The following is a 27,715-nucleotide window of genomic DNA, read 5'->3' on the forward strand; positions in this document are numbered from 1 at the left end:
ATTATGAACAATTAACTTGCGTTACATTTTATGTCCAACTGAATGTACAGATTAGGGTGAATGTGAGAAGAGTTATTTTGTGAGCAATTTTACAGTTTCTCATTTTGTATAATAAAGTATGTCGTGACCTTCTCCATTAAGATGACTAAATTACAGAGTTCAGGTAAGTTATTTTACTCCTTTTTAATTTATTCCCATCTTCTTCGACGCCTGTTTGTTTGCTGTTCATTGTTAATATCGTAAAATGCATAGATTTTTGTCAACTTTACAGTTATTTTTACCTATGGAAAACTACCCCCTTAGACTGAGCTTATATAGGCTAAACAGTTTTGTAACAGTAAGCCTCAGGTAGAAGTTAAGTATTTTGAGGCTGCACTGCTAAACCACGTGGGAACATGAAACTTGATGTATCATTTTATGCCCTAGATATTAAGTCAGTATTCAACTCCTTGTATACATCTAATAAAGCTACTAAAGCATTATTTTCCTTAAATAATATTTTTCACCTAATAATGTGTGACAAATTCATTCTTAATACTGTTTTCATTGTGTGTTTTTTCTCCAATAACATTAAGTGGAACTTGTTCATACAAATATCATGGTTTTTTATTTTTATTTTAAAAGGAAAAATACAAGAAATGAAAAAAGTGGAACTTGATAAGTTTGCATTAAATAAGTTAGCGAGGTGAAGATAATTGAAATTGTTTGTAATCCTAATTTGGCAGTCTGGTGATTATTGTAATGTAATAAAATGCTGTAACAGCCCAATTATGGGAAGAAAGACTATTACTTACAACGGTGTGGAGTTATATTTTATTTCCGCTAGAACAGTTTTCATGTTTGTTCTGTAGTTAATTGATTGGTGACTGCATGAGTTATTTTGTGGCTCACTTGGCTTACTCTACAGATGTGTAACTGGATTTTATTAAAAGCTAACATCATACTGTCGTGGTAACATGCGGCAGAAACAAAGCTTGGTCACCTTTTCACCAGTATTATTGGAAACAAATTGTCATTTTGAATATTGATGGGTATATCTATATTATTTCCTAGGTATCTACTAAGATACATAAATTAGTGAATAAGTTGTGTGTCCTTAGATAATAACTTTTTGCCGTGGTGTTATAAATCACTATCACGGAAACAACACTGATTCTGCAGTGAAACATCTCACACAGTCTAGTACATCAGTTATTTGATGGTTAAAAGCATGTAACTGTATGAACTTTCGCTAGTAGGACTTACCATGTTAGTACATTCATGTCCTTTGGTACTCTCCATGTGCCACTCATCATATTCTGTTACCTCAAATTGGTAAGCACTCAGTAAAGCTTGGCGAGTTTATAAAAGTCTATAGCAGAATACAGTGGCAGGTTAAGATTTGTGTGTTTCTATGAAAATATGTTGTAATGTTGTTTATCCATTATTTCATCACAACACCACAAAGTGTGCTACTACAAAAGAAATAATTTTATGCTGCAGCCTACATCACCGGCTACTCAAGTGTAGTGGTGACTTAGGCAGGCAGATAAATCTTCACTGTATCTGGAATTGTCAGACATCAACCAGAAAAATGTTTTTCCAAGTTTGAATGGAATACCATTATTCTGAATCACACTAAATAATTGATCAGTTTGTTTCAAACATGTACGAAAGATTGAAATTGTATAGTTGAAATGCAGCAGTTCTGTTTCTTTTGTGTAAAAATTTAAATAGTTACATTGAAAGTAGAATGTATAGACTCTGGCAAGTTTCCCCTACTGGCTTGGAACATAAGGTGAATATATTAAAACATATTGTAATTTCTGTTCACCTATTACATTTGGGTGGGCGGTAACCACAGTGGTGATTTATCTGGAAAACTTGATACTCTCAGGGAATTAAATGTTACCTGAAAAAATCAGGGAAATCTCGGGAAATTTCATAAAATCTTGTGGAATTCTGAGTTTTTGGTAGCATCTTTTTTTGTTGTATTTTATTGACCTTAATAAACCACAAATTTTAAAATACATAATATTGAAAGTGTGTGAATTATATTATTCCTATAAATTATTGATGTCTAAAAACTGCAGTTAAACTACTACTTATGGCTAATATATATCTTCTGAGAGTAAAGAAAAGTTATTGTGAAAAAGAAAAGTTGTTATTGTGAGATGCTGACCCCTACCCCCAAAATCCTGTTGATTTATCACGAGCTTCTGATGTCATAATCTTCCTCAGCATACCTGGGATTCTCAGTGGTATTTTTTCGAAGTTTCAGCAGCAGCGCTAATAACAAAAATGTTAAGTTAGTCCCCGGTAGTGACTGACTCAAGTAGCATGTTTTGATAGTTGTAAAACTGGAATTTCACTTAAGATCCCAAGTGTAAATTCTGAATATACTGCAGCAGAAGTACTTCTGATATTGCAGACTGCAAAATAAGATTCCTTTGTGGTGTATTACCAGGAAAGTAAAAAAATTGTGAAATGGATTGTAAATTACTTATTTTGTCTTGTAAAAGGTACCTCACAGGGGAGGACTAACTTCACTGTCACCAATGAAGACTGTGTAAATTAAATTTTAAAACATGAAATGTTAACATGTTGCAAATTACTCAGTACTCTGGTATTACGACCATGCCTGTCTTTGGTAAGCACTTGGTCCTTCACCTCAAGAGTCCAAATTCTACACTAATAAAACACTTAATCAAATATCATCCTGACAACATACAATGAGTGAGTGCAGATTGATGTTTGTTCTTGTGAGCATCCCTGTACAAGCATTGTGTTCAGTCATAACCCCCGCCTCTTCTCTCTCTCTCTCTCTCTCTCTCTCTCTCTCTCTCTCTCTCTCTCTCTCTCTCTCTCGCACACACGCGTTCGCGCGCTCAAACTCACTCTCTCTCAGCCTGCATATGGTTAAAAAGCCTATGAAGCTGATACGTAGCAATTAAGTGAATCTTGAATTCTTTCATAAGCCGCATTCACAGTTCCAAATATCAGTGGCTAATCAGGATTGAGTTGCCATTGATTGTATGTTACAACTATGAAGTACAATTAACCAGTTTCTAGTAGGAGGTACTCATGTGCTCTTGGAATATCTGAATGCTCTTGTATGAATTCTACCAAGAGTATTTCATGGTGTGATTTTAATTATTTTAGTATTTCATGGTGTGATTTTAAAGATTCAAGGAAGTTTTCATCACATAGCAACCACATTATACAAGTGTACACACGTCTACGGAAAATTTGCTATGATTAGTGACACTATCAGTTTGTTCAAAGTATTTTGTGTACTACTGTGGCAAATTTACTATGCCAGTGAGTGAGAACCATAAAAATATCACTGGAAACAAAAACTAGAAAAATCTGAACTGGTAAAGGAGAGTACTGTGAGAATTCACAGCCAAATTGTATGCCGTAAAATTGTGCATAACTATGTGAATAGTCTTTTAACTTGTCACATATGTTGTTGTCTGTGGAGAGGTATCATTATTTCTGATTTTCTAATAAATATTAATGCAAAAAGGTAAAATCAATTGTAAAGGTGATAGTAATGGATGCGTCTCCTCCTAATTTACAAAGGCTGGGTTTGTTGTTTTCCATTTTTCTTTGTGGGGTTCCTATTTTTAATTTTGTATTATATTTGTGTTATTGAGCTGTATTATTGAGATATGCTATTTGGTATGAGCTGTTATATACCAGTTCTGTTTCCCGGCCTTGACAACCACTTAGTGTCAACTGGCCACTGTGTCATCCTCTGCTATATGGCATTTCGATGCAGCACAGAGAGGCAGGTGGTCACCACATTGCTTTCCCTCATTCTTCGAGTAGCTCCTCAGTTGACATCACGAGCCTGAGCACACCCAGTTCCAGGTCCTCCCTGAAAAGAAAATCCCTGGCTAGTGCACGCCTTTAGGCCTACTTGTTCTACTGAGTTTGGTTTGTAGCAATTTAGCTCAGTTCGAAATTTGGTCCATACAGACTGCCATTGGCATGCAGTATTTACTTTGATGTGTGCCATTTTTTATGTAAGCAAAACTGAAAAACTATGCTTGTAAGAAGTTCCACATATCTATTTGAACATGTAACTTGTTGGTAGTGCAAGGTAAGAGAATAAAATTAGAAAAGGAAATTGTCCAGTGGCAGGAATGAGGAGTTAAACAGTTTTCTTTGAAACTGTTTCTTGGGACAGTTGCCAATTTTAAAAGTTTTACAGGTCCAGCATTTTGCTCTTCTATGATCAGAATGTAGAATATCTGCACAATTCAAGCCTATTCTTTAGAAATGTACAATCCTTTCCATTAACATGACTACCAGAAATAAACTTTAGCTTTTGAGGCTGAGTGCACTCACTTTTTGAGAAAAGTTAAACAGTCAAGCTATTGGCAAGAAATGTGATGATCTTTTACTATCTTGTAACATAGGTGATACATATTTTGTACAGTGAAGCTAAAGTTTTGTAGTAAGCAGACACTTTCCTTCCACCCAGCCTCGTTCAGCAAAGCTGTCGATTTTCATAGTAGTACTGTTGCAGCACCTTTATAAGATACCTGAAGTGCACAGAACTTGTTCAGACAATGCACACAGTGACCTCTTATCCAAACAAGCAACTGATGTAAATATTCAGCTCTTCCAGATGCATAATTAATAAATCAAATTTTGGGCATGTGACCCAGTCTAAATTTTTTTTCCTAGCTGTCAATATAAAATTGTCAGTTTGTACATTATAGTGACTGCCCTTCCCTGGACAGCGTATCACTGAGACATTACTGCATGATTTGAACACATCAACTGTTGATTATTCAGTATAGTTTCCCTGCCATATTTATATGATCTGATATTACCATATTGTGCTTCCATTTATTATTCTACTAAATAAAATTGTAGGAAACATCTGCAAAACAAACTGCATCATTATATTGCAAACAGAAATGTGATTGCACGTATTGCAGTGTACTTTCCACAATGGGAGTGCTGTTCATGCTCGTGTATAACACGTATTTTTAGTGATCATACTCAAAACAAGCAGTTCATTTCAAGTAAAGCTGAATTCCATCTGTAGCAGCAGTGCAAAACATGTACTATTTTGCAAAGTCACAATCACAAAAAAGGCAGACAGGAGGAAAGAAAAGTGTAGTTGGTTTGTTAGTATAATGGAGATAAAAAAGATTCTATAAATATTCATTAAATTGTTTTTAATGTTATAAGCTGAACAAAATGCCTTTGGTGAGGAAAACTACACGCGGTAAGACAATTTTACACTAAGATCGTGTACGAAGATAATTAAGTTAGAGCTCTAGAAACATTAGTTATCAGTATTATGAAACTTGATTGAGATAAAGTGTACAGTATATCATCAAATACATACAAAGCAAAAAATACATTTTTCTGATTGACAGAAGTAGCACTTTCAGTAATGTAGATGTTTGGTCACTCGGCTTGTGGTTCTGTGTATAGTAACACTCGTATCTATGACACACACGTATACAGGGTGTTACAAAAAGGTACGACCAAACTTTCAGCAAACATTCCTTGCACACAAATAAAGAAAAGGTGTTATGTGGACATGTGTCCGGAAATGCTTAATTTCCATGTTAGAGCTCATTTTAGTTTCGTCAGTATGTTCTTCCACCTACGCTCAATGGAGCACGTTATGATTTCATACGGGATACTCTACCTGTGCTGTGCTGTGCTGTAGAACATGTGCCTTTACAAGTACGACACAACATGTGGTTCATGCACGATGGAGCTCCTGCGCATTTCAGTCGAAGTGTTTGTACGCTTCTCAACAACAGATTCGGTGACCGATGGATTGGTAGAGGATTTCTTTATCATAGTGAACTTGGCAGGGCAATTTGTCATATGTGCCCTGAGAATGACGTTAACCGGACCATTTTAATGTAGTATCTGACTTGGTGGGTAAGTGCAAGACCCTAGGTATATAGGGCTGCACCAAGTTTTTTTAATATTTTGTATCATCTTGGGCAATGATCTGTTGATGTGAAAAATGAATAGCAGCACTGTGGTTCATGGTCCATGTTAAATTGTAGGTTTCCAGTAACCGGCTGGATGAGTCAGTTCCACAGTTGGAGGAAGGCAGAGCTGTAACACCTATGTGCAGTAGAACGCTGTTGTTTTCAGACCAACCTTCAAGGAACTGATAAAATTACACTTTTAATATTCGTAAAATTCTGGTTTGTGTATGTAGAGCATGAAAAATCTTACAGAAAAAGTAGCAGCTGTATTGTTTACATAGTTTCTTGAGGAAAACGGAAGGGTATATGAAGATAATAAAATAGTCATAAGATAATAAAATAGTTATATTAGCTTGTATGAAAAATGAAAGCAGTTATGCCCAAAAAAACATTTTCTGGTATGCTGTAAAGCTGCAATTGATCCAAAACTTAGGTTGAACACCATAGTGGTGTACTAGGTAAGAAGCCTATACATTATCTTCCTCCGACTTGTGAACTGACTACTCGCCCAGCCAATAACAGGGGAACTATCTGTTTAATGATAGACCTCAAACCATAGTGCTCTGTTGCACTTTTTTCACATCGACACGTCATTGAAGAGCTTGACGACACTTGTTGTAGTATAACGAATAAGTAGCAGCAAAAAGTAGCATTGTGCTTTCCTGAGTGCTCTGATGGATTTCCTGTTACATCTGAAGGTGAATAAAACCATAAATTTTGACTCAAAGGAATTACAGGTATTGGCTGCAGGTGGGAATTGATTGAAATCAGTAGGGAAAATTGAAAATTCGTGCCAGCCCGAGATTTTAACCTGGGTTTCCTGCTTACTAGGCAGCTGTTTTGACCATTAAGCCATCGGTACACAGTGGTCATTGCACCTGCACAGACTATCCTAGCACGCCTTCTATCAGAGCCAAGTTCTCAACTTATCCACACACTCATAATATAGCACTCCTTGCCTGTTATCCTCTTTACTCGCAGTATTTTGCTAATTCCCATATGAGTTCGAGCCTAGTGTACATCTGCACTGAAGAGATTGATGGCTGTCTTGGCTTTCTTATGTGTCAATAAGTAAACAATCATGAAAGATAACTCTGTCAATCTCCTTCTTTCCAACATGAAAGAAAGCTTGTATTTCTCAGAAATAATGAAATGCGTCAGTTGAAGAAAGTGCTAACCCACAAGAGAATCTTTTGCATTGCTGCAATTTATGTGTTTGGTTAAATTCAAAGACTAGAACAACCAAGTACAAGAAGACAAAACAATTTATATCATAAGCAACATTTTCTAGTGATACATTTGAAACTATTACCTGCAGAAAAAGAAAAAAAAGGGAAAGAAAGAGAGGGAGTGAGTGCGAAGCACCAAGAAGGGGAGGAGAAAATGAACTGAAACTTCACAAGTTGAGACCGTTATGTGATGGTGTTCCGCCAATAGAGTCTAATTTACAAACAGTATGAGCCCACTTATCACTATGGCATTGTTTTGATGGTAAGGGTTGCCACAAAGCCATGTCCTGAGGTGATGGCCCACAACTTGTAACTGTACTTGACATACTGGCACTGGGACAGAATGGACATGCAAGCTGCCCTCACAAGTGTTGTATCAGGGACAGATCCTGGTATCTTGCTGGCACTGGGAGTACCCCAACATTGAGCATACAGTTAGTAGACACATGTGTCGTGTGTAGAAGATCATTGTGCTGTTGAAAAACTGGTGCCATATGAGAGGTAACACGTGGGGATGCAGGATGTCTTGTCATGATGCTGTCTAGAGTTCCCTCGATCACTGCAAGCTGTGACTTGAAGCAATACACAATGGCGCCCCACACTGTGAGACCAGGAGTAACAGCTGTGCCTCTCCAAACATTGGAAGACTGGGACCTCTCCCCAGGCTGCCACCACTTCATTGATAGTGTAGAACCACAATTTGTTGTCAAAAACAATGTGATGCCATCAGCAGTCCATAATTTCCAGTCACATTGTCAGTCCTAACGCAGTCATCTGTGTTGTGTTAAATGTAACTTACGTATGGAATGGTAATTCCCTAGTCAGCTGCTGCTACGTCTCCAACCTGTGGTGCATGATAACACAGTATCTTGAGCAGAGCGTACATTATTTGTTCTCACATGGCAGCTGCAGATAAGAATGTGTCGACATGTCTTGTGCACAATATGGCGATCCGCCCCTATGGAGGTCTGATGTAGCAGACCTAAACCTTGACGAGCACACTTGGCCTCACGTTCCAAAGCAGTCCGATATTGGGTGGCAAGTATCAGTCAAAATACCCTACAGATCTGAATATTGCATGATTAAACGAGCTGGCCAAATTGAGGCCCAAAATGAGGTCCCATCCAAACTCTGTCAGATGCTGATTATGCTGTCTCACACAAATATGGCATCCTAAACAGCGATCGCTCGACGTCTGATGCTGTCCCGCACTACTTATTGGTAACATCGCTAATGCACTTTGGCCATTCTACCTGTCACAGAGAATTGCAATTCCAATCACGTACATACTTGTTGGTGGTGTGTACAAGTATGAAGATATATTGACATCTGATGTATCCTATGGGTGCTTCACAACCCCCTCCCCCTTTTTTATGCATTTGAAAAAAATGGCAGAAATAATCATCAAATTAATCCTTCCTAAATTGAAACTTAGTGTACCCCTTCTATTAAGATTGAAAAAATTTTTGATTTCAGCAGTACATCAGTTAGTAAAGCAAACTGCAATGGCATTATGATCAAGATTTTAGACAAAATGTACTGTAATAAATGTAAATTTGAAAGTACAGTGAGTCCTGTGTATTGTTCAAGATTAGTGAATTTTTCCATTCGTATTAGCTGTATTTTGTTTTTGTCCTGGAATGGAAGCTCTAATTTTTTTTACTTACAGATGCTGCTGACAGGTTGCATTTCCCAGTGAAGTATGTGTGAAACATACTGTAGACTAGGCACTGATTATCAGAATTTGAAGCTACCTCCATCCTCTCATTGGTAAGTACAATTAGCACTATTGTGCTCATCATATGGGATAAAGGTTTTTAAACAGTAGTTGGACAGGTACTATATAAGTACAGACAGCTAACTTAAAAGTTGACTGTTTAGTAGTTAAGCAGAGTAATTCAACATCATGAAATAACTGAAGGTTCGAAGGGCAGGGGGCAATGGAATGCCATTTTACACTGGGAAGTGCTTCAGCTATGTTAACAGCCACTAAAATATTTTGAGGCACATTGCTTAAATAATCTGCAAAGTATGTTCCTGTGTGAAGAATTGTGCTGAACTGTATACTGAGTGAGTTTCCTAGTTAATAGGCAAATGAGAAACTTATACAGAAAAGGTAAAAAGTTATATTGTTTTATTGAATTGGAAGACTGAGTGCATTAGTTCATGACATTGGGAATAAGACAACTAACCAGTTGCTGTGCAAAGTCTTGTGATTTGGGGCATATAAATTGCTCAATAAATTCAGTCACTCAATTATCTTTTAGATATTTCGGGTTATTGCTTTTTGTCTTTTAACAGTGATTAGGAAGGGAGCTTTACAATTCATGAAAATGAAATGTGGCTCTTTTTGCTCTTTGGTGATGGGGGCTGGGTATGGAGGGGAGCTGGGGGAAGCAACTTTCAAGTGTCATGTATGCTGCATTGCAAGATTTTTTCCTAACACTTAATACTGCTATAATTCGTGGTGAACCCTGTATGAGAAAAATGCCGTGCTGTTGCATGGCTTGGATTCCATTTTTAAATGGTAGGTTAACATCACTCTTTTTGCCTCGCCCCTTTGTTTTCTTTCAGCTGTGGAGTGGAAAACTTCAAATTGTGGCTGAAGGTAAGATTACATCATTGCAAAGAGAACCATTTGCAATAACATGCTATGGTGTTAGCCATAAACTTTGTGCAGACTTTTTTTTCTTTTCTTTAGTTCTTCATTCTAAAATTGTTTTAAAATGTCATACTGACAGGCTACTTACACACTTTGAGAAATAGCAAGAATATTCTCTCATTGAAGTGGCACGTTCAGTTGTGTCACTGGACACTATAAATCTTATAATTGGGAAATTGACAGTTGATGACTTGTCTTGTAATATATCACATTGTCTTTTGTGGTTTGAACTACAAACATTCTGGGCCATTCCATGCCAAGTGGTCTGATTTCTTAAAAAGTTTCTACATATCCATAATGGATTTTGAATAAAATGTGTGTAAACATTTGCATGTGTTCTGCAAACTTTGCTAAAGTTTTATTTTGACTAGTTTAATATTCCCATAGATATACCGTATTTACTCGAATCTAAGCCGCACTTTTTTTTTGCTTTTTGTAAACCAAAAAACCGGCTGCAGCTTAGAATCGAGTGCAAAGCAAGCGGAGGTTCTGAAAAATGTTGGTAGGTGCCGCCACAACTAACTTCTGCCGTCGAATATATGTAGCGCTACAAAGGCAAGCTTTGTAGGCACAAAGATAAATACTGGCGCCAAAACCTCTGCGCCAGGAAAAAAAAAAAAGGGTGCAAGACGAGCTTTTTTTCTCCGCCCCGAGTTTCGACCACTGCATTTTCATACGTTGTCCAACGAAGTAAATACAAATTCTGTATTGCTCATCTTCGAATGTAGCAGAATTTCAATGTACTATGAAAATCCGACTGGTAAGACTGTTTGGGATGTTTGTCAATATGGCCAAGTCCACGTTCTCAATTTTTTCCTACCTGTGAGAAGAGATGGTTGCTAATAGGAACCTGATGAAATGTAAATCACATGCAGTGATATTCTTCACCATAAGAATACGAATATAAACATTGTGCCACATATTTTTCATGTTTGCTGCTATCTCATTTAAATCCTGTCTGCCTAATAAACTACGAAACTAGAGTGAGACAACAGCAAACGTGGCAGAATATACATATCGTTTCATGTTTATATTCGTATTATTCTTATGCCTAATAGTGATACAGTCAGAAATGAAGCACGGCAACTGACTAGATTTTTAAACCTAAGATGACTAATTTCTGTGCAGAATTTGATGTACTAAAGAAGCGGCCGCGAAGATTTTCAAACGGAGAAAAATTTTCACCTAACTCTCGTTCAGAACATGTTCTATCATAGGCAGTCTATTATTTGGTTCTTGTTGATCATTATCAAAGAAAGCAGCAGTGTAAGTAACAACAAATAGCAGTCTCTTGCCATTGTTTTGCTAATGAGACGATTCCTCCTTTTTTTTTTTTTTTTTTTTTTTTGTACGCGGTGGTAGCGCGCACAAAAGCAAGCCATGCCGCGCAGGTCGTAAACATGCGACTAACAATGCATGACACAGTACAGTAATGCATTTTCAGCTTACGAGTGACGTAAACACCTATAACAAAGAAAACGGCAATTATCAGATCGAAGCAAACTAAGCAATCGATTCAAACCAGACGAAGCACGTGAAAAAGGAAGGGTACCCGAATAAATACGGACGGAGCGCCTGACGCATAGCAATGGCTACCTGGTAAAGCTTAACTGCTATGCTTACGACTCGAACCAAACTACTGTAGCTGTATCGTCATTCATTCGACCTAAATTGTGTCTCATATTACAATGGACCAACTTTGTTTCAATTTGGAGGTGCGGCCTAAAACTATTCTCCCCCCTTGAATATAGAGTCTAATATTACAGGTGCGGCTTAGATTCGGGAATTTTTTTTTTTTCCTTTATTTCGAGTCTCATTTTTCAGGTGCGGCTTAGATTCGAGTAAATACGGTAGTCATTTGTTTGACCCCATAGTGCAGGTTTCAATAGTACACCCCTGAGTTTTTCAGTCATTTTGGGACATAATCTCTTTGGCAGTACTTTCTTAAAAGAAACAAAACTAGGTCATCTTGTACAACTTTTTGTGCTTTCTTACATGGAATATTAAAAAAAAGATTTCATGAGCAATTTTCGTATAGGTGATTTCAAGTGAAGTCGGCTGAAAAAATTATCGCATGGAAAAAAATGTGAAGTTTATCATGCACTTACTTCCAGAGATATACAAAGCTAAACTTGAAACTTTGTTTGTGATAATTTACCTTCACAGTGTCTCAGAATACCATGTTTCATTATTTTACTGGTTTCCAGGGGTGTACAAATTAAAGTTCACATTTTGTGTAAAAGCACCAAAAATAAGCATTTTTCAGTCAAATTTACAAAAAAATACTTCCTGTAAACTCTTTTAAACAGTTTCCAGTATAAAGACCATATTCTAAATTACCTAAAAACTAGATTTACTTCTGCAGTGTGAGCATATAAGGGGCTAAAAAATGATAAGATTTACAGTTGTTTAGTAATGTTTGTGGAAAGTAAAATTGGCAGTCGTAATGAATAGGAAGTGAGTTTGAATCAGGAAACTTAAAAACTGTGAGAAAGGAGTCTTTTGCTATTTAAAACATGTCTAAAACATTGAGCTCATTAAACTCTTTTTCTTATAAATAATGGAAGTGCGTAATGTATCCAGTAATAAGTATAGTCTTCTCTTTTTTTGTGTCTCGAGGTAATCACTTGAGCCTGCATGGCAGTTAGCATTCTGCAATCAGGACACTCTGGACACAAAGTAAATGGCAGTGTATGAATTTATTGAAGAAGGAACAAAAATTTGGAATCTGCCATGCCATCATTGCAGTGCTAAATATCAGATCTTCCATCTTTAAGCCCGTAAATTTGATCTAAAGGACGATGAATTTATCATCCTAGTGAATTCTACCAAAAATGGTTCATTCATCATTCAGGATGCAGCGCGAGGTTTCCACGAGAAAACAGACAAGTATCAAACCATGTGAAAACACAGTTTGCCCAGATTTCCCACACCCATTCTTTCACTGATGGCTCCAGCACCCAGTACAAAACTTTTAAAAAATTTTCTTGATCTGTGCTATCATAAAAGAAGCTTTGAACTGACAGCAGAATGGAATTGTGTTTCTCTCCAAGTCATGGAAATTTGCCTTGCAGAGGGATTGGAGAAATAACAAAGTGATTAGCAAGCAGTCTTGCAAAGGCCTGTTAATAGGCAGATTATTGTACCTATAGATTCGTTTCGCTTCTGCACTGAAAGCGTTAATGAGATTAAATTTGCTTTCATCACCAAAGAAGACATTGACGAAAATAGTGACAAGAACAGAGATTTAAATATGGGCTCACTCTATCAGAAACTAGAGAATATCAATTTTTTTCCCAACTGATGACATAGAGCAACTCAGAAAGAACTGGACACTTTATTGTTCTATGCACCAACATAGCCCAGAAACTTCATTTTGTTGGTCATCATTGAGTGGCAAGTGCTAGAGTCCAGAACAGCACATTATTGCAGTTATTCCAGCTCCATCAGTGACAGCAGTGGCTGGCAGTGCAGTATAGTTTTCCCAAACTAATGAAACTTGTAAAAAAAAAAATTCAAGTAGCTTGAAATAACTATAAACTTCAGATCTTAAAAGAAAGCTTGTCTAGCTTGATACCCTATGAAAACAAACTCTTATCATACTTGAGATCCTGTGGTAAAGAAACTCACCCATAGCTGCAGTTGCACAGCTTCTGGTATGGCCCCCATGATGATGGGGATGCTTGTTCCCTCACTTTAAAGGAAATCAGCATTAGTGAAGCCAACATAGGCCATAGGAACACATCTACACAATTTTTGAGGAGTACCTGTATGTCCCACATAACTAGCGAACTATGCAAATCTAAAATAAGCTATAGTTTTGGCCAGAAGTAAAAAAGCACATCAGTAGCAATAAAAATAAAAAGACACATTCAGAATTCTCATTAACTTCAGTTCACTTCCAGAAATGTCAGGCAGACTGTTACGAACATCACCAAAATTTACACATGACAGTGGTGTAAAAAGGCAATTTGTAAAATGTGTGTTCCAGCTGTTGTGCAACAGTTGTACTGCTGTGATCTCTATTGTCTTGCTAATGCACAGCTAAATTTTCAAGTTTATAACTAGTTTTAAGTGTAATTGTTGAAATAGGAAAACTGTTGAAATATATTGTCACGAGTTGCAAGAAATGACGTCCTCCTTTGTTTTGATTTTTTGGGTTCTTCTGACTTGTACTATCTTCCTATTTACCAGAATTTTTGATATAATATTCCCAAGTGAGTATTAAACAACTCTAATATATAATAAAATGTCAGATTTAATTAGAGTACCAGCACTTTATGAGCAAATTTTCACTGCGCCTTTACTTCTTCATTATCTTTTTTCAGGGCCTTAGGCTCGCGTTGCAAAATTAAATCTAGTTTTTTAGGTGATTTAGAAAATAGTCTTTCTAAAGAAAATCGTTTAAAAGAGTTTGCGGAAAATACTTGTTTGTAAGAGCAGGCTGAAAATACCTTTTTTTTTTGCGTTTTGTATCATAATTGCAAAATGTGCCCTCAATGTGTAAACTATTGGAAAGCAGTAGGAGAATGAAATTTTTATATTCTAAGACATTGTGATAGTACAAAGTTTCAGGTTTATCACGCACATACTTCAGAAGACATAAAAAGCTAAACATCTCTCTTTTTTTTTCCCCCAAGCGGCTATTTTTTTTGGCCAACTTTCCTTTGAATTATCTGTATGAAAATTGCTTATGACTCTTTTTTATTATTCCATTTAAGAGAATGCAAAAAGTTGTATAAGATGACCCAGTATTTTATGTTTTAAGAAAATATTGTCAGAAATATTATGTCTCAAAAGCTGCAAAAATTTGGGGGTTCACTATTGAAAGTTGCATTTTGGGGTCAAACAAATGACTTTCTCCACAAGTATTGAATTGGTAGTGATGATGGAACATTACCTCCCCGCCCCCCTCGACATCCTAGCAAGCTATGTTGAGCTGATATGGAAAAAAATGGCCAAGTGCCAGTAGGACTCTTTATGTACAAAAGGCAATGTCCCAATTGACTGATTCACTGACTCCTCATTGCCCAGCCCAAACTGCTAAGGATATAAACTTGAAATTTGAAGGGGTATTGATCTTATTCTGTAGGCATCATTTAAGAAGGGATTTTTTGATATTCCATCCCTAAAGGGGTGAAATAATTTATGAAGGGTTTTTTGAAGCTAGACCTATGGAAATTGGTATATTATTTCTTTGTCAAAAATGAAGAAATGTGTATTTTAGCATTGGAAACTTAGCCACTATGGGTGTTGAATAGTGGGTGAAAGGTTTTTGAAAATATGTCGGTATTAAAGAACTACTAAAGTATTTTTAAAGCTAGGTGTATGAACATTGATATTTGACTTCTCGGTTACAAATAAAAAAAAGGAAATGTATTTTTGGAAACTCAAGTCGTTAGGGGGTGAAAAAGGGGATGAGATGTTTTATGAAAATATTTAATTATGAAAGTGTTTTTAAAGCTAAATTTATGAAATTTTGAGTCTGGGTTCTCAGTTAGAAATTTAAAAAAAAAATGTGTTTTTCATTGTTTCCGGAAATTCAACTCCTGTGGAAGTGTATTATGGGGTGAAGCATTTTATGAAAATATTTCTTTGTGAAAGTCAAACAATGGAAAATCCAGGATGGAATGTAACAGTTATGAAAAAGGAAGTTGCCACTCACAATATAGCGGAGATGCTGAGTCGCAGATCGACACAACAAAAAAACACACTCACAATTAAAGTTTTCAGATGTTAAGGCCTTTGTCAACAAAACAACACACACACACACACACACACACACACACACACACACACACACAGTCTCAGGCAACTGAAACCACACTGCCAGTGTGTGTTTATGTGTGCGTGCGTGTCGTGTTGATGAAGGCTTTTATGGCTGAAAGCTATAATTGTGAGTCTTTTTGTTGTGCCTATCTGTGGCTCAGCATCTCCACTATATCATGAGTGGCAACTTTCCTTTTGTAATTGTTTCATTGTGAAAGCATTTTTAAAGGTAAATTTTAAAATTGGTGTTTGGCATCTTGGTTAGAAGTGAAGAAATATGTGTTTTGCTGTGTTTGGAAATTCAACTCCTAAGAAGGTGAAGCAGGGGATGAAAGTTTTTACAAAAATATTTCCTTACATTTAAAAAAAAATAGAGCTAAATCTTCAGTGTCAGTTAGAATTAAAGAAATATTTTATGGAAATATCACTACAAGAATTCAAAAGTCATGATTAACAAAAATGATGTTCTCCAACTACCACAATTGCTTTTTGGTCAGAAGTACATTCAAAAAAGACCAAGGCCTTAATTAGCATGAAAAGCTTAGAAGACATTGCTGTTTGTGAACAACACACAAATTTGATTAAAGTAAAACAAAAAAAAATCTATGCAGGCCTTACAGTGTTTGTGAACAAAGCAGCGGGCACTAAGCTAGTTATGTATATGTATTGAGGTGGCAAGTCGTGGAATAGTGTTATGCCAGGAAGTTTCATATCAGTGAACACTCCACTGCAGAGTGAAAATTTAATTCTGGAAATTCCTCAGGCCGTGACTTATTATGTCTTCACAATGTACTTTCTTGGAAGGAGTGCTAGTTCTGCAAGATCTGTAGGAGAGATTGTGTGAAGTTTGGAATGTAGGAAACAAGGTACTAGTGGAATTAAAGCTTTGAGGATGGGTTTGAGTAGTGCTTGGGTAGCTCAGATTGTAGAGCAATTGCCGCCAAAAGGCAAAGGTCCCGAGTTAAGAGTCTTAAGTCTGGCACACAGTTTTAATCTGCCAGGAAGTTTGATTTGTACATACACAGATAGTTGTAGTATCGCATACACCAGGTATAAAAGGCCAGTGTATTGACGGAGCTGGAATTTGTATTCTGGTGATTCATGTGTAAAAGTTTGACATGATTATGGCTGCACTGTGGAAATTAACAGACTTTGAACACCGAATGGTAGTTGGAGCTAGACACAATGGGTCATTCTGTTTCAGAAATCATTACGGAATTCAGTATCCTGTGATCCAAAGTGTCAAGTGTGTGCCAAGGATACAAGATACAGGCATTACCCCCTCATCACGGACAACGCAGTGGCCGATAGCCTTCACTTAATCACAGAGAGCATGGCACTTGCGTAGAGTTGTCAGTGCTAACAGACAAGCAGCACTGCATGAAATAACTGCAGAAATCAATGTAGAACGTAAGACGAATTTATCCATTAGGACGGTGGGGCCAAAATTCGACATTAATGGGTTGTGGTAGCAGATGACCAATGCGAGTGCCTTTGCTAACAGTATGAGATCACCTTCAGTGCCTCTTCTGCACTCATTACCATATTGGTTGCATTGTAGACGACTGGAAAAGTGTGGCGTTGTCATCTGGTCAGATGAGTCCTATTTATAGTTGGGAAGAGCTGACGGAAGGGTTGTACTGTGGCACAGACCCTACGAAGCCAAAGACTCAAGTTGTCAGCAAGGCACTACGCAGGCTTGTGGTGGCTCCATAATGGTGTAGGCTGTCTTTGCATGGAATGGGCTGAGTTATCTGGTCCAACTGAACCAGTCATTGACTGGAAACGGTCATGGTTGACTCCTTGGAAATCATTTGCAGCCATTGATGGACTTCATGTTGCCAAACAACCATGGAGTTTTTATGGATAATAGCGTGCCATATCACTATCTGCAGTTGTTTGCAATTGCTTTGAAGAACATTCTGAACAATTCGAGTGAATGATTTGGCCACCCAGATCGCCCAACATGAATCCCATCAAACATTTATGGGACATCACTGCGATGTCAGTTCATGCACAAAATCCTGCACTGGCAACTCTTTCACAATTATGGGCTGTGGGAGAGGGAGTGTGGCTCAGTATTTCTGAATGCGACTTTCAGTGACTTGTTGAATCCATGCCATGTTGAGATGCTGTACTACACTGGGCAATAGGTGGTCCAACACAGTATTAGGAGGTATCCCATGACTTTGTCACCCCGGAGCACATAGTTCATCCATCTTGGGAGTCGAGAATCTTGATGGTTTTTGTCTGTTGCCAGTATTGGTACTAGCAAAATAATGGTATTGAAAATTCCAAGACTTTCAAGAATGATTGAGTTTTAAGTTTTACATTTAAATTTTTTGTGTAATTTCGCACTTACTATTGTAATTCCCGAGAAAGACAGGTCTTAACAGGGAGACAGACTGACTGTCATATATCACATAACAAAAAATATTATTCTTGTGAATACAGTAGAACATAGCCAGAAACAACTTCCATAATCAGCATTCCTCCAGCCCTCTCTTTCATTTACACACACAGCCATTGTCACAGACTTGGGTTGACAGTTGTAGTGTTAAGTAAAATAATTCATTCTATATGGGTTAAATTATTTTATCAAAGATTGCTGCTATTAAAATATCTCACAAATAAATTGCGAGACACATGCATTTTGGGCAAATGCTTTTTTTAAATGTTGTATTTCTCTGAATTTCTCAGAAGTTGTGCCAAAGTGATGGCACTGATGCGAACAAATTATTGCATTAAGACATATTGCATATCTTATTGTTGTTATTAAAATTACAGTTATATGTTTTAATTTAAAGTAGGTGTGATGACAAGTTATATCACTGATGGTGGGGTTGGGGGGGCGGGGATTGAGGGAGTGGGGAGCAGAACAGAAGAATAGTCACCACACCTCCAGAGGCGAACCCCGGATCCACAACTGAGGCTAAAGGAGAAACTTGTTAAATGAAACTCCCTTTTTCATTAGCACATCAGAATATCCCAACTATTATAGTGAAAAATAGACATGTTACTTAATTGCTGCTCCTTGGGAAAATCTTGTTGCAGAAAATTATTTTTCCAATCATCAGTAATTGAAACTAGTGCTTCTAGATATAAGCAAATAGAAATAAAATATTTCTTCTTTGTAATTGTTGTTTTGGCCTGGGAGACTGTATGCAATCCCATAACTCCTCAAACAATCATTTCTGTTCTTTTCACCTGTAGTCCATTCTTCTTTTCCCCATTGTCTCTGTATCCAAGCTGATATCATCATTCCACACTCCTGTGGCATTTCTTGGCCCTATGCCCGCCACACATCCTGAAACTGCTGCTTGCAGTAGTCTTTCCCATGCTAATTAGGTGTGCTTCCCATGTCAGTCTTCTTTCCTTCATCTTGCAGCCAATATCACCTTTTAAGTATAGGTCTGCTAGTGCCTGATTTTTTTAAATAGCCTTGTGACTGATTGTTTCTCTTGGGACCAAAGATTTTCCTTAATATTTTTATCTCTAAGACTAGCAATTTTTGTTCATATGTTTCCCGTAATGTAAATGTTCCAGACCCATATAGAGCCAGCAACAGAATTACACTCTGGTATAGCTTGATTTTAAAGCTACTTGAAACTGCTCTACTGCACAGCATGTCCCACAAGCCAAAACATGCTCTGTTTGCCACTGCATGGCTACCAACTATTGCGGTTGTCTAATTGTTTCAGATTTATCACCATAATTAAGAAGTTACTAAAAAATTGCAGAAATAGACATTTTACAATGTGATATTAAAAAAATTGAAAAGGTACTGTTTACATTTCACTAATCATAGGCTACTAAAATGTTTTTTAGATTTTTATGATTTCCTTCCTGAGGATGTAGTAAACCTGTCTTCGAATGATTTATCACTAGGGCTTACTAGATACGCTATTCATTCCCTCTGTGTTGGCTTAAAGGATAGGAATAAAACTGCTTTTGAACCAAGTGAAATCACAAGGTCCAAGGCATTCATTTGTAAGCTGTTGAGAGTTTTTCTAAGTGGGTGACATCACAAAATGTGTAGTTCACCTGATTATCCATACTTGATACAGACAAAGCTGCTGCTATTACAGTAATGGCCACCTCCTTCAATTTTTTAAAATTGTGTTGGGAGTAAATTATTATAGACTGATGAAATTTTCCATAATTGTATGGCATTCTGTGTTTAGTGGTTTTATTCACATTTTTTAGAATTCACCACCAAAACACTAGTGTTTGCTGCTAAGAATTTGTTTAGTTGTTTTGTCAAAAATGCAAGGAATTAGACATTCTTTTGTTCCTTTGGCAAGTATTAGGTTTCCATTAAAAAAAAGGCCAGACAGATGATAATGCTAAATAAAACAGTGCAAATCATATCCAGAGGGAAAGTGAACAAAATAATAAGCTTCTTTAAATGTTCCAGATACCAATAGTCATGGATTTGCTTATTGTGTCGATTGGAATGAAAAAATGAAACTGAAAAAAAACCACAATAAAAAAGTGTACTGTAAAAGTAGGCATAGGTAAGTAAGTCTTCTGTATTTAGGGTCGTAAAGTGGAGTACAGCATTTAAAGGCGTAAATTGGCTTCTAATTTTTAAAGTTTTCCAAGGGAGGGGTCCCTGTACTGTCCCTCTATATTTGCCATGTGGTTGCTGACAGGCTATTCTCAGAGTTGTCAGGTATGCTATTGCAATTGTTGCCTTAATCTCAATTTCCACTCTGTTCTGCATACCAAAAAATCTTCTCCAGTATTTAAAAATGCCTGTTTAGAAGAGACTTCATCAACTGTTAATGGGGTACCATCATTGGACACCTCATTCTTGTCCTGTGTACTCAGTTTTCTCCTCATTAATTTGTACAACCCAGCCTTTCCTGCAATATTTCTTGACCAACTTGTCATGAGCTGCAGGGCCTCTTTGCGACCATTTATTAGAATAAAATCATCTGCATACAAAAGCAGATTTGTTGCATTGTTATTCAGTTTTATTCCAGCTGAGTTTAATTCTTGGCGTTGTCTGTCTTATATTTTGTAAAATGAAATTGAAAAGTTTTGGAGATAATCTCTGTACAGTTGCTAGTCCCTCATCAGATGCCTGCTCAGCAGGTGGGTCAAGGAATGCTCTCTAGGTATAATAGGTACTAAGAAAATAAAATACTCAGGGTGAACCAAAAGTAACATGGTCAGAGACAGGTCAAAAGCCAGTGAGAAGGCAACTCCTCTAGACTGGCTGTTGAAACGTATTGTCACTGGTCTTCCAGGTTGGGGGTTTTGTGAAGGGTTACCTTCCCACTCGCACAAAAATTGTGTGGATCAGGACTTGCAAGTGAACCCTTGGAATCTGGACTGCCTCAGCTGGAATTTGACATGGTAACAGAAAGTGGACTTCTCTTTTGGAATCTGGAAAGTAAGGAGCCTACACGTCAGGAACTGTGCATCATTAAGGCATTAGAGAAATACGAGCTAGAAGTTGTTCTCTGGGAGACCAGATAGAAGGGCTAAGACTTAATCAAGATAAGCAGTGGGAATACCCTGTAAAGGGACTGTGGTGAGCACCATGAGTTAGATACTGGTTTTTATGTACATGACTCAATAATAAAAGAACTGAAAGAATTTAAATCCATTAACAGAATCTCCTCCATTACAACTCTCTGTAAAAGTGAATGTCCTTAATTAATGCACATGCACCTTGTGAGGATTAGCAAGAATTTTACACTGAATTGGGCTATATGTATCTTATTGCCAAACCATAATGTTAAAATAATATTCGCTGATTTTAAAACCATAGCTCAAGACAACAAGTATAAACCAGTGATTGGTAATGCAATCTGCATCAAGCGAGCAGTGACAGTTGCACCCACTTGATCAGCTTCACCTTTGGCAATAGTAGCTGCATCATGAGTACATGGTTTCAACATAAAAATGTACATAAAGGGACATGGATGACACCAGAAGGGCATACTAAAAACCAGATAGACCACACGTGTATCCAGAAGTGGTGTGCAAATAGCATCAAAGATAAGCAAATCTGTAGAAGAGTGGACTACTGCACTGATCACTTCCTGGTTACAAGTAAGAGGGACATTAAATTTAAGATGGTGTGTAGAATAACTATATAGGCTACATATTGTGATATAAATAGATTTAAAGAGACAGAATTAAAAGAAAATACCAGTTAACACTAGCAGGAAACGTAATGCGACATAAAGATAGGAGACAGTGATAAGGAAATAAATAGGGCAGGCTCCAAAGTTCTAAGCAAGCAAGAGGTCAGACATTGTGTTGTTCAATAGTGTGTGTTAGGAAAAAAAGAAGAAGAAGAAGAAGAAGAGGGAAGGTTTGCTAGGAAGAAGTGGTTAGGAAATATGAGGGATCAAGGGTTAAAGGACAATATATTAGAATAAGTAAGGAAATGGTAACTATCCTAAGCCAGGACAAACAGAAATATTACAAGGGGCTAATACAAGAAGCTGCAGAGGACTATATCCATCATAGGACAAGACATGTATTAGAAAGTAATACAGAAGTAAAAGGGAAAGAGAAACAGTTGTTAAAGACACACAGGGGAAGATCCTCACAAATGGTACTGAAGTAGCATGACAATGGGCAGAGTACTTTGCAGAATAACTAAATGGCAGTGACCCCATTGAGTCTCTTTTCATGTGATGTACCAGATACCATAAACAGCAAAGTAGAGATCTCCTGCAAATAAGAAATACAACAAATAAACACAAACCTAAAAAAACAATGAGGCTTTCCGAGAAGATCAAATTTTGGGGCACCTGATATAAAGACTGGGGAACTCATACTGCTTAAAATAATTATGAAATTACTAATGAATGTTTGGGAATATTAGAGATTGGGATGACTGGAAAACAGCTGTAATCTGTCTCAGACTGAAAAAGAACTGCCTGGTACGTGATAATTAATTAGAGGGATTGCATTTCTCAATGTAAGCTTCAAACTTCTATATCAATGTCTAGTGGTCTTAGATGCAAAAGGACTTACAGAGGACTGACTGTAAGTGTGATTTCTGAAAGAACAGATCAACTATAGATCAGATTTTTATACTCACACAGGTAATCAGAAAGGTTGAGAACCTAATGTTTGTATTCAAATGTTTTTGGAAAAAAACCTTGTAGGAGCATAGGGGCACAGTCACTAATGTCTTGAAAGAGTTTTTTTCCACAAAAGTTAATACATCTATTGCAGATGTGTTTGGAGGAAATGAATTGGAGACTAAATGTCAGTAGAGGAAAGACAGAGCATTTTGAAGCCCTATCTGACCTTAGACTTAAAATAAAATATTTAGTAGTATTTAATAATTTGTTTTTTCCGCCCTTCTCCCTCGATTGAGCTGGAGGAACCTTTTATCCCGTCATGAGGGATTGCAGGCTAGAATAGTGAGAACTATGCTGTTGCAGAAAGGTGAAAAGTCTTGAGTGTTAATATTCTGTGATTTCGTTTTCGAGATTGTGTTGTCAGTATTTTGTGTTTACGTGTCTGTACACGAAAATATACTTATCCAAGACATTTTGTGGCGAAATGACTACAAACACAGAAGTTGAATTGTGAAATAATGCATCACAATTACGTTAATAAAGGAACATGGAGAATTTCTACTTATCTTAATTATGTTCATTCATAATAGTGACAGACGAAAAAATAAATGTGCCTCGCTCAGATTTGTAATACAGCGAAAGTGCAGAAGACATTACTTTTAAGTAGAAACAGAAGCGAAGCTGCTGACGATAGTCATTTGTTTTATGGTGCCATAGAAGTATCGTTAGGCGTTTGTTTTGTTGTGCAAAGATAAGATGCAATCAAAGCAGACAGTTTTCATAGAGCGGGAGGCGGAGACACTCGTGTAATTTCACTTATTGTTAGCTGTTCGTAGCCTACATGACCGAAATTAGGAGGTGAATGGAATACAACATCGAATAAGTATCACACCATTTTATTTACAATGTTGATGCGTGTGAACATATCTAGTAGTTTCTTAAATATTATGGTTCACATTTTATTAGCAGATCAAGCGCATCCATAAGTCATACGAGTGAGTGATCTTGTAGGGATTATGTACATCACAGAACATACGTTGGGAAGCAATAAGCATTCTGCAGCCTTTATGTTGCGGTAGTTTTGACATATAAGCAAAATTTGTTGGCCCTCATTAGGTGACTACGGCATCCCTCAGTAGTCGTGTGCTTTCGTTATCTTTCGGCTGTCTCCGCAAGGTTGGTACGTGGTGGGGGCAGGCGATAGGCTCTGCGCTACCAGCAGTCGACGAACAGCAGCTGTTGCTACATGGCGGTGGAGTGCTGTGCGCTGTGAAATGTGCCTGTCGCTGCTGGATAGTGCTTGTCGTGAAACTGTTGTCAGCTGACAAATAGCTTGGACGTAGCAGAATTTTAAAATATTCAGTCTACGTGTGACAGTTGTAGAGGACGAGTATTCTCGCAATCTGGTAGACGTCCGTTTTGAACTTTACGCGTCTGGTGAGTTACGCAATACCTGAAAAAGTGCTGTGATTTGCTTCGTGTTTTCTATACAAGTGCGTATTTGTCAGAAATAATTGTATTTTGTTTGTTATTTATGAACTGTTCTCTCTTTCATTCGTAAATACGTATGTGACGCATTGTCCTTGGTGCCTCCTGTTCAAGATGGCGGATTGCTGAATCAAAGCAATGGCATTTCGCTTGTTAAGAGAGGAGGTACGATTTTAAAGAAGCTGTCGTAGCCGAAAAGACTAAGAGTTGAGATTCTTCAAATGGTTTAATGCTGTAGGTTATACCTTCATTGAAAGGGAGCAATACTTTTCTCCCCCGGAGCTATTTGTGTTCGGGCGGGTATTCAAAAGTATGAGAGCTGTGGCACAAGCATCATTGTATCAAGAGCTCTGTATAGTTTTGTTTATAGACAAAGTGTGCGCAGTCAGCATACCTAGATAGAGGAAATTCATATGTATTGCGTAGGAAATGACTGATAGTTATAGCGACTACGTTCAATATTTTATGTAGCACATTTCTTAACCACTAACACGCTGCACAGATACTGGTTCTTGTAGGATGCCAATTCACGAAAGGATAATTTAGCGTTAACCGCTAATGGTGAGAAGTTTATTAGTGAATGGTTCATATGTGGATTGGCTGGGGCGGCGACGTTGTACACTCGCCAAAATGCTTGTATTTTCTGATTCGTGGCTGCTTAGACAAGGTTTTCCTCCGTACGTGTGTGAAATAACTAGGATAGCATACCTCTGCACAGTGAGGTAACCCTGGTTTTACGTGTTAGTTTGAATTTAGTCTAACATTAGACATTGCTTGTGATTTGTGGCATTTTACGGCTATAAGAGGAATTCGTTTGAAAATGTATGTCCGTACTATCGTGACCGTACAGAACCGTATAATCAACATCTGGTTTTGAATTTAACAAAAATAGGATACATTAAACTTTTGTAGAGATATTCAGTGTACAAAACGCTAGTGAAGATTCCTGAACTAGTCGTGGATGTATTTGGGCAGTTATTCTGTTTCATCTGGCTCAGAGAAGCGAGTTACAAGAGTCTGTCACTTGTATCTGGTCTTGCTGTAAGTGGTGCGATGACAATTTGGGTGTCAGTCAAAATTGGTGTTAGATGTCATGGTTATACTGCTCATGTAACAAGATTTACATCCACTACTAGTATTCCGCACGTCAATGCCTATAGAGCCTTTAGTTTGTTCTATGCCAAGTCCGATAGGTAGAAATATTCTTTGGTGCTGGTGGGATTCATCCGATGTGGTTTTGATCAGTTTCGTACCACCTGAGCGATAAAATTGCTTAGAGTAACGAGCATTTTCTTTCCCTTTGGCAGCATCTTTTTATGGATGTCAGCTGATGACTCCTGGGGACAGTTGGCAATTTTCCCAGCAACAGTGGCTCCTGCAGAAGCATTGGTCTTGCTATTGGAGGAAATTGCAGTTTAGGGCATTCGAATGTTGCGAAATTTACACAGCCCGTACTGCTGAAAGACTAAGGTTAACCAGATGGAATTCGTAAATTTGCGTAGCCTAAAATTGTAGTAGCTAGCTATACGGGTTATCTTGTAGGTTATCACAGATGGAAAATTAAGTTCCAAGTGGTTTGAAGTTTTCGATGTTAGCTACAAAATCGTTAAGTGTAACGTCGCTCTGCAAGGATAAATTTCGGATACTTTCATACTATGTTTGGCCGGTACTTTGGTTCTGCAGTCAAGTGATTGATAAAATGAATTAATATTTGCGCATTGTAATTTCATTGAGCAGGTTATTGCAAGTTCGGTTAGGTAGTAAATATACCTATTACCCTAAGATGCGATGACCTTTAGCGATGGTATTATTATTATTAGCCTATTATTTTATTATTATTATTGCAATGTGTTGGTTACTTCGCAGTTCCCGTTGAAAGGCAGTTGATATGCCCCAGTTTGTCAGTTATTTTGTAAATTTTAATGATATAATCGGCCACTACTTTAACTTAGCCTAGTTTCAATAGAATATTTTTATTTTCTAGTCTGTTTACTCGTTGCTGTGACCTCGTTTCTTCAGTCATTTCGCAAGACCCGGAATCCCCTACTAGTCGTCACCATCTCCGTGAATGTTCTCAACACTTGTATAGGCTAATGTGAAGATGTAGGCTGGTAATGATCTTCGCTTAACCCAGCCATCTATTTACTGCTCTTCCTCCAGGTCTTCTGCCTTCGATTTAATCATGTAAGATCGTCTTTTATATTATCCCCATCTATCCTCAAAATATGGCACGTGGGACAAAGGCCATTTTATGAACTACAGAAAAACTCATCTCATGTTCTTTCAGTTGGCTATCTGCCTCAAATTCATAATTCTGCAGAGTACCGTTGACTGTCACAAAACTTTATTCTGCAGCTGGTTTTGTGGAGTGCAGTTACTCTGGAAAACAGTCTTGAATTTGAAGCGATTATTGAAAAATGCGAGGTTTTCAAATTCTGTAAATCTTTATAGCAAGATTTTTATATTTGTAAGGTATATTACTTTTAAACCGCCTAGTCACAACTGAATAATAGTTGTGCCATATGCGTTTGGCCTTCTTTCTTTGAAAGACATCAGCAGATTTCGTGGATATTGGCTCTTTGTCCTTTTATTCACTTCGCCATCTTAAATAGCGAACTCTTCTAGCAATAAACGAGGGGCAATAATGTTCGCCTTAAATGTGTTCCCTTGGAAGCTCAAATTTGAGGAAATGAGTGATAGGTTGAAATGCTTACAGATATTCTACTGATTAATGCCTCCTAAGGACGAAAATGGTTTACCCGTCCGGCCAACTGCTCTTCTGGCGTATGGTTACATTCGCTCCAACACAACTGCTACACCACGATTCATCATTGCAATGTGGCCTACTTGTGACGTCAGCCCTCTCTGCCGGGACCAACGGTTTTTGTTGAAATCTCCTTGGCAACTCCTATACCATAGATGAATTCTTGATTAGGAATGAATATATTATATGCATGTTGTGCCATTTAAGGGAATGGAGTAAATAATAGAAATATTAATCTTTAACACTGTACTAAAAAAATCGTTTTATATTTACATTTCTTGTGCACTTGACACGTTCCACGTCATAACGGCTACCGTACCGTGCGATTGGTCAATGGAACAAGCAACCAACTGTGGTGTGGTGTGAGGTTTTGCTGACGTCAGGCTAAGCACGGCTGTTTCTTCGATACAGACGATCATTCAGATCGACGATGTAACCTGCTACATTAGTCGTGGCAAAGGACAGTTATCCTTGATAAACTAATCACGACTTCGTGGTGTAACCGGAAATAACAGCGCAATTATTCTCCGTTTTTGGGGGCTTAGGGAAGTTAAGCAACACCAATTAGACGTTAAACCCGTCTTGTACTGAAATACATTTTGGCATAACTACACAGGTTGCCCCGCCCCGAAGAGCTGTACTAGAAGTGACGTTATTGTTAATTGACGGACTGTTAGTCATCAGAGAACCGACATTATCATGAGAGGCAGGGCAAATAACGTAAGCTGGAGACAAATTAGCACCTGCCTTGCTATTAATACCTTGAACTTCAGAAATTGTTCTCATTAGAT

General features: G+C 37.5%; 1 protein-coding gene across 2 annotated transcripts in view; it reads left to right on the plus strand.

Annotated features, from left to right (window-relative positions):
* LOC126109395 (AN1-type zinc finger protein 6) overlaps positions 1 to 27,715 on the plus strand; it is a 108,184-nt gene that overhangs the window by 10,193 nt on the left and 70,276 nt on the right. The window contains exon 2 of one of the 2 annotated variants that reach the window (XM_049914422.1): positions 8,856 to 8,956. The gene's annotated coding sequence lies outside the window, so the exon portion shown is untranslated. Of the gene's footprint in view, positions 1 to 8,855; positions 8,957 to 23,883; positions 24,110 to 27,715 lie in introns of those variants that run through there. The other variant, XM_049914423.1, reaches the window with a different exon arrangement.

Source organism: Schistocerca cancellata, chromosome 12 (assembly GCF_023864275.1).
Source record: "Schistocerca cancellata isolate TAMUIC-IGC-003103 chromosome 12, iqSchCanc2.1, whole genome shotgun sequence".
In the NCBI taxonomy this organism is placed as follows: Eukaryota; Metazoa; Arthropoda; class Insecta; order Orthoptera; family Acrididae; genus Schistocerca; species Schistocerca cancellata.